The sequence below is a fragment of the Dinoponera quadriceps genome, unplaced genomic scaffold, assembly GCF_001313825.1.
Source record: "Dinoponera quadriceps isolate SergipeBrazil2010 unplaced genomic scaffold, ASM131382v1 scaffold5144, whole genome shotgun sequence".
NCBI classification, from domain to species: domain Eukaryota; kingdom Metazoa; phylum Arthropoda; class Insecta; order Hymenoptera; family Formicidae; genus Dinoponera; species Dinoponera quadriceps.
Genome location: NW_014560308.1, coordinates 138,393 through 145,666, shown reverse-complemented (window position 1 = coordinate 145,666; position 7,274 = coordinate 138,393).

Genomic DNA, 7,274 nt, shown 5'->3' with positions numbered 1-7,274 from the left:
TGTTCGGAGTAGCCTAATCTACATGTAAATAGCAATTATTGTATCTAGCGATAAGTTTAAAGTTCGAAGTTCAAGGTTCAATATATTGATGTCTATCACTAGATATGGTCAGCGACAAAAAGATGACAACATTCTTTTTTAATGATTTTCTCAACGCATCTCGTACTTAATAGAAAAATTGCCTGAGAATTACTAAGAAACGAATTTTCCTATTGGACATGCGTTCTAAAACTTATAAGAAAAAATCTTTTTGTTGCTGACTACATAACAGCTGTCATATATCCGTAGATTATAGGCCACTCTGAACAAAAGATTCTTTTGCAAACCAGTTTGCAAATAACATAAAAATTTTCCAAATTATTAATTAAAGAAGCCCTTAGATATGGCTATTTTCAAAAATCAATAAAGTGCGAAATTTCGTATCTTGTTTTTTGCAAAATAATAGAGAACTTTTTTGTTCACTTCAATCCGTTCTACGCTCTTTCACAAAGCTTGTCCATGTTGATCTGGGACACCTTGTGCACAAAGCTTACATAAGATAATTATGCAAATCATATAGATAAGTTAGACGCTTTAATAAATATAGCTATGGATCTAAATAAAGATTCGTTTAGACTTTGTTCTTTTCTAAAATTTGTTTAGAAATTACACAATTATTAATGGTTTACAATTTCCGTTCTGTCTAATTGTCATATATTGGGCGCACTTCAAGAGCCATGTGAGAATATTAATTGTAACATGGCGTAGTTTAAAAATGGAATCATAATAATTCTCAACAACTCAGTAGAGTCATATTCTCTCTGGAGAACATGGGTTTAAAATTCCCTTTGAATAAGCAACCTAATGCCACGTGCCCTCGAATACCACGTGCCTTCGAATGTGATAAATAGCTAATTGCACATTGCATATAGTGTATAAACGCTCGCACGTTACTTTATCTGTCTAATTTAGACACTATTCGCCTACAAATGAAAATAACGAACACGCGTTACGTGCCGGGGAAATACCACTTGGAGAAACTCGACGCTAAAATAATTCAAAATGACATTTGCAGTTCCGAAAACGGAAATCGGAAGAGGAGAATTTGAAGAAAAACAATTTGAAAGAATGCCTCGAGGAAAATTTCGAATTAAGAATTTCGCCACGTTTAGCGTCGTTGAGAGATTCCCAATCGGAGTTACTCCGAAACGTTTATAAGCACGTTTATAGTGTATCAACAGCGTATCGTGCGAAGAAGAGAAGGACTGTTCAAATTCCATTGACGTTAATTTCTGCATTATTCAAACTAAAATATGCAATTCGACGAAAAGAAAACATCTCGAATGAGAAATTTACTGTCGTTAAAAGGAAAATATCACGCAAAGCGTTTCAACTTTACATTAATGCGATTCTCATTGAAACACCATTTACGTAACGACGTCTGTTTTTTGTATGGGAGATTAAGAGGGAAATCTACTGTAAAATTTTCAAAAAATCAATATTTTGTTTATTGGCTTAAAAAATACTTTGAACCCTCTAAAATAAGGTACATTAGGTGTTATAGCCGGCTAAATTTTTCTTCATTGAAATTTCGACCTTTTACCGAAGCGCTCCGAAACGTGTACCTGCGGTAAATTCCTATCTGTTCGGCGGGTACAGCGTAGTGACTTGCAATTCAATTTCTAACATTTCTAATACTCCAAGTCGATCAACAGATGTCACTAGGTATATTTTATAGTCAGAAGCGATTTCAACAGTAAGGACGCCTGTAGTGCATAATTTTAAGGGCCAGTGTGTCGAACAGCTGTGATCGTTTCGGCGTTTCCCGCGTGGCTAACGTATAGTTTTTATACTTTTATCAAAATGAAGCCTGCTTCTTTCGACCGAAAGGGTTCACGCGAAACTCCCGAACGACCTTCACGACGTAGGAAAAGACCGCCGCCACCAAATCGCCATACGATGGAGAATGAAACGGAATCGACAAGTTCTTCCGCGAAAAAATTAAGAACGAAATCGGTGGAAGTGGAAATTAATAATGGCTATGGATACAGTTTGATTGAATTTTTATTCTTGTTTCAAACGCTGAGTGAAATGATCATGTGCAAAACGTGCGGTGGAAATGTGACTTTTTCGGAAAGTAGTATCCGTGGACTTGGATTCAACTTAGTCGTTAAATACAGTAATTGTGAACTTCGAGCATTTTCAATGAAGGCTACTCTAGTATCCTCGAAATAATGGACGTTATGAACATCAAAATTGGACCAAACGCCTTCAATTTATGCAACACCGTGGACGAGCCCAGAATATCACAAGCAAACGAACGGTCGTTCGACGCTTTAAAAGAAGGGAGAATCGAAAGAAGAACGGCGCGATCGGCACTCGAAGAGGATTTCCTTGAAGAAGAAGATATACTATATGAAGCAAGAATGGGCGATTAATGGTAAGAAGCTTAAAAATGATTTTTTCATTGAAAAAACTAATGCCGAAACTTTAAACGCGTTTTTCTCGAAACTAAGTTTTTCAATACGGTGTACACGATATCTCGAGTTTTAATGAATGAATCGACTTGAAATTTTAACCACATATTCTCTGGAATAGTGTCTCTCGTCTGGCGGAGCATTTTTTTGATATCGTTTTTTGTGTAATTGTTATAAAGAATAATAACGTCAAATTTGGGCAAAAAAATAGACAAAAAATTTCAAGAATTTTTTTTCGGCGCCAAAATTTTTTATCGACAAAATCCTCCGTCAGACGAGAGTCAATACTATGTAGATGATAACCATATTTTGTTTTTTGTTTCAGATCACCCAGACGTGAGATTTCATGTACACCGTTTGGGCACCTAAAAAAAACGGACCTGCACTCGAAGGAGTGCCACGACGGCAATTTTGAATATTTTGACTTGAAAATTTTTTTACAAATACTTGAATATATAATAAAGATGACGGTTTAATTTAATTTAATGTACGAGTCATATTTTGTTAGAAAAAAAATCCGGAAAATCGGCCTGTTTTTTCCCTTGTCACAGTAGACTTCCCCCTTAATACGAGAGGTTGTACAAACATTCTCTATTTTGCCGACTCCTTTTAATGGGAGAATATTTGAACAAAGTGCGATTAACTAGTCTCAAATTTGTGTGTAGCGTGCGTATCAATTACGGACACACTCGTTGATTACGTGACCAATAATTAGATCGCGGCGTGTAGCGAAACAAGGGAGGAAATGTGATAAGCAAAATGGAGAAATTTCTCGATAATCTAAATATAGTCGGCACGAGCTAATCGGAAGGTTGTCTCTCACGTGATTGTTGTGAGCGTCTTGCATGAAATCATGGAGAGATACTCTTCTCTCAATTAAATGCTCGATGTTGCTGTTGCAAAATTTATATCTATATATTACATTCATAGAGATCTCCAAATATATATAAGCGTCGCTTGTACTTAATTCCATCGTATCGTCGAGTTGTATGGCGAATTCAGCGATTGATATTGTCCTCGACCTCTGCTTCGCCTTTTAAAATCGACCGCTTAGACAAAAGAGACATTGCTCAATTACTGTAACGACGTCGCGCCACTCGATATTTCGTCACTGACGATCACCCGATGTATCCTACGCATCAATTAAAGCGACAATGAATCATTCTCTACGCCCGGGAATTTATCCGTTCTGAGAAATTTTTTCGAAATTATCCCCACGCTCGTCCAATAATTTTCCTCCGAGCGAATCAAAACGCTCTGATAAGGATCGCTGATACACCTGGTTCATTTGATCAAACATCGATTAATTGCGCGTTCGTCGGGGGAAAAGGATTTCGTACGCCGCAATTGCAATTATGGCGAAAGAGCTGCAGCAAACAAGAGCGATGCGACGGCTAGATAAGCGGTGAAATACTCCACGATGATTTTATCGTAACCGACTTTACACAACTCGCATACACACAAACACCGGGAGTTGCCGCGAACATAAACGCTCGCACGTTACTTTATCCGTCTAATTTAGAAACTATTCGCCTACAAATGAAAATAACGAACACGCGTTACGTGCCGGGGAAATACCACTTGGAGAAACTCGACGCTAAAATAATTCAAAATGACATTTGCAATTCCGAAAATGGAAATATCGGGAGAGGAGAATTTGAAGGAAAACAATTCGAAGGAATGCCTCGAGGAAAATTTCGAATTACGAATTTCGCCACGTTTAGCGTCGTTGAGCGAGATTCCCAATCGGAGTTACTCCGAAACGTTTATAAGCACGTGCGGCTCGGCCGATGCCGACGAATGAAACTGCTTGTCGAATACTCGAGTCTGGGCACGTGTTGTCGAGATAGTGCGAGTTAGCCGGAATGAAATATAAGCCGCAAGGGTCTCGCCGTTCGATATTCCAAACAGCGGGATCTCCCGAGGCGCGAGGGAACAGGAGGGTTCAATGGAGACGGCAGGAGGGGGAGCGGAGTTCAAGAAGAGGGACGAGGTCGAAAGACAACATGATCAGGGTATGGGACAATATGTGACCGTACAAAAGAGAGCACGTATATATACCTGTAGATATACCTGTAACGGTATGCGCCGGATGCCGAATTATGGCAAACAGGAGAGAGCGGCCGTTGGACCAGATAAGTTACAAGGAGGAAACCCTGGTCGCGTTCGCTCTCTAATCGCTGGGCAAAAAATGAGTCATGGTCGACGTCGTCGACGACGACGTTGCTCGTCATCGTCACAAGTTGAACTAGCCGGTGGAAGGGGAAGTTCAGGTGCGGCTATGCGAGGACGGAAGCCACGTAAAGCAAAACGCGCGTTTCGCGCGCAACTTTCAGAGCCGCCTCTCCCGACAAGGAGCGGAGTTCACGCTCCGAACAATTAAAGCCGTTCATTACGATCCGCTCTGAACTGGAAACACGCTCTATAATTCCCTCTACTGCGTTCTATCGTTTTTTGCTTAATTATCGCTCGTCATTTTTCTTACTTCAAGGGTAACTGTTATCTTATCTTAATGTAACCCTCCTTTCTGTCTCTTTTATGTTAAACCTATCTCAGGTATGGGAGAAGAAAGGTACTTAACTTTACGAGTATTGTTACATAATGGCTGTAAAAGATAAGACGCCCGACTCGCGTGACAATGAACGAACGTATCTCGAAAGATCAGAAATGCATTCTGAAGGACGGGCCGTGAAATCTGAATTACGCACTTTGAACCGTGCTCGATACATCGCAAACGAGAGATACAATATTTCCGTCGAACGACGATCGCTGCGGGCACGCGTTACACAACGAGCGATGTAGGTGTGCGTGGCGGCCGATTTCAAACACTTCCAATTGATACGCGCCGTTAGTTTAACGGGAGCAATCGCGAAGAAGCCAGATAATACTTATCTGGCGCATGTCTCGTAAATAGCGATTGCGTGTTTCTCGGCACGCGTGAAATGAAAAGCGCGTACGCAGTTAGCGGTTCAAGCCGGTCGGCGCTTCGCAGCCGTCGGCCCCCGAGGAGGCGCCCGATTTAGACACGTCCCTGGGGCTGGGTTCGCCACGGCTCAGGGCGCAAGTCTTCTCCGGTCGGTCTCCGTGTGCCAAACTGTTCTCCTTCGATTCGTTCAGAGGCCTTTCGCAACCCGGAGCAAGTAAATCGTCGCGGCGGTGTTTCACAGCTGTGTGTGCTCCTCGGTGTTCGTCCGTTACGTACGAGTTCCCTTTTCGAAGGGCATCGCCAGGTCGCGCACCTGCGCTGGTCAGCAACACGTCAGCTTCGGCAGCCCGTTGCAGCCCGGGAATCAGCAATTTCGCAGCGTTCGGAAACGACGGCTCGGCGCCGCCATTTTCACGCGAGCACGTTGCCACGAATTTCCACGGGCGACTCGACCCGCCGGCGGACAGCCCGGATTATTCGCCGCGGGACGCACCGTCCTCTCGCGCTGCTGCGAGACGCCCCTGTCTGTCGGTGGCAACGCCACGGATGAGCGCCTCGCCGAGGAAACCTCCGCGTGCAAAGTGACTTCCCGCGGGAGGGTGACTTTTTCTTTTCCGTTTCCTAATTTGCGGCCGACCGGGGAGTACCACGCAGCTGCGGCGGCAACGTGTACCGGCACTATGAGCAAGATGCTAGACACAAACTATCGCACCGTGTTCTCTGTACTTAGAAGTCCCGAGGAGGGTGAAGCGTTTAAGCGGATCATCTGAAAGAATCGCGAAAGAAAGGCAGAGGGTCGTCGTCGCAGTCGGCCGTGTTCCGCGAGGACAATCGAGTTTGCACAAGTGTGAAATCCGGTGCGCCGGGTGTAGAGAAATTCGTCTCTCCGTGTATCTCTCTCTATCTCCCTCTCTCTCTCTCTTTCTCCTTCCGTCCCCCTCCCGTTCGGCGCGTGATTTTCGCGAGTTCCCGCATACGTCGCCGCGTTGACGTAACCGCCGATTTATATATAGATCCGTGACTCGCGGATTCTCGTTTACGCGGTTATCTCCCGTAACATCGCTTTTCCCCGCACGCGGGACTGTATCGATCGATTCGATCGTGGAAAAAGAAGAAGAAGGACGAGAGAGTCTCGGCCGGTCGAGTGCGCGCGTCAGGGAAGCCGGTTTCTCCGCTCGAGCCTTTTCCCCGTGGAGGAGCGGGCGGCGTGAAAAGCCGAACTGTCGACCCCATCTGCCGATCGAGACGTCCCGACGGCAACCCCGGATACTCCTATAACCCGTAATGTATTTGCGATCGCGCCAAGGAGCAGCACAAGGGAGGCACGAGCACACAAGAGAGCCGGTAGGAGCTGGTGCGGCGAACGGTCGCAGGGATCCCGGATCGTCCTCGAGGGGCAAGGGTGGGACGAGAAAAGCGGCGAGCCGGCGCGAGCCAGCGTCATCGCGGCCGCTACGAGGCGGCCTGGTGTGCCTGAAACGCGGCATGAGCGAGGGTGAACGAGCGGTCACCACGCCACGCATCGGCTGGCGAAAGCTCACCGACCCCGGCGACTGACACGAATCCGGGAAGCCGAGGGCAGGTCCGAAGCGATAGCACCAGCTACCACTCGCTCGTCAGCATTCTCATTCTCCTGCCGCTCCCTCGACCAGCCGCCTTGAGGAGCCGGGCTTCGCGCGTCGAGCAACGTCGTGGTCGCCGCTCGATGCCGGTCAGATGCCGGGGAACGTGTCGCCGAGAGCCGCTGCGAGGACCCTGAAGAGAGAGCCCGAAATGGCGGGTAATCGGTGTCGGTAGCAGACGGGGGTGGTTATCGTCCCGGAGAACGCGACCGTTCAAGCACATACCTCGCAGCTCACCTTCTTCTCCTCTGTCTTCTCCCGCTACTTCTT